At 28.5% G+C, this 850-nt stretch overlaps 1 protein-coding gene across 6 annotated transcripts in view; it reads left to right on the top strand.

Annotated features, from left to right (window-relative positions):
• LOC106876426 (uncharacterized) overlaps positions 1-850 on the top strand; it is a 1,308,965-nt gene that overhangs the window by 717,090 nt on the left and 591,025 nt on the right. The window lies entirely within an intron of this gene.

The raw sequence follows: 850 nt of genomic DNA on the forward strand, positions 1-850 counted from the left end.
GTACATATGAATATACATATATATATATATATATATACTATATTATATTATGTTATCCTGTCTTATATTATATTATATTTTATAGATATACAAGACTAATATACAGGTACATATGTATATATGTTTATGTATGTATAATTATATATTATATGATTATATATATGTATATATGCATCTATAGATAGATAGATAGATAGATAGATAGATAGATAGATAGATAGATAGATAGATAGATAGATAGATAGATAGATATGTGTGTGTATATATATATATAATGAATTCTTTAGCTCGCGAATTTGAGTTTCACGCCCTTTGATCAGCAGGCTTGGCTTCCTTTCTACATTGTCTCGAACTGCTATGACATATAATGTGTAAGATTCATAATATTTTATATGGCTATCATTTGCATTGAAATGTTATGAAAACAACAGCAACAAACTAAAGAACGATCCCGCTTCTATATATCTAAAACCAACCAAATACACCACAGAAAATTAGTCCGATGATCTCAATGCCAGGAAAATCCAGTCATTCAATTTCAACAGATAGTAGACTCTCTACCATGTGTCGAAACAATTTTTCGTTGCTTAGCATTTATAACATTTCAATGGGTATGTGTATATAAGTGTTCGTGGATGGATAACTGAGTATGGACTTGCATATATATGTGTGGATGCGCGCGTTTGTATGAGTTTAAATGTATGTGTGCACACAGATATAACATATATATACATAAGGTATGTATATATGTGAGCTTGTATGTATACATTTAAAAGTATATATATCTAAGGTTTTTCTGAGTATATATGTATATATATATAAGTGTGTGTGTGTGTGTGTGTGTGTGTAT

Source organism: Octopus bimaculoides, chromosome 5 (assembly GCF_001194135.2).
Source record: "Octopus bimaculoides isolate UCB-OBI-ISO-001 chromosome 5, ASM119413v2, whole genome shotgun sequence".
NCBI lineage: Eukaryota > Metazoa > Mollusca > Cephalopoda > Octopoda > Octopodidae > Octopus > Octopus bimaculoides.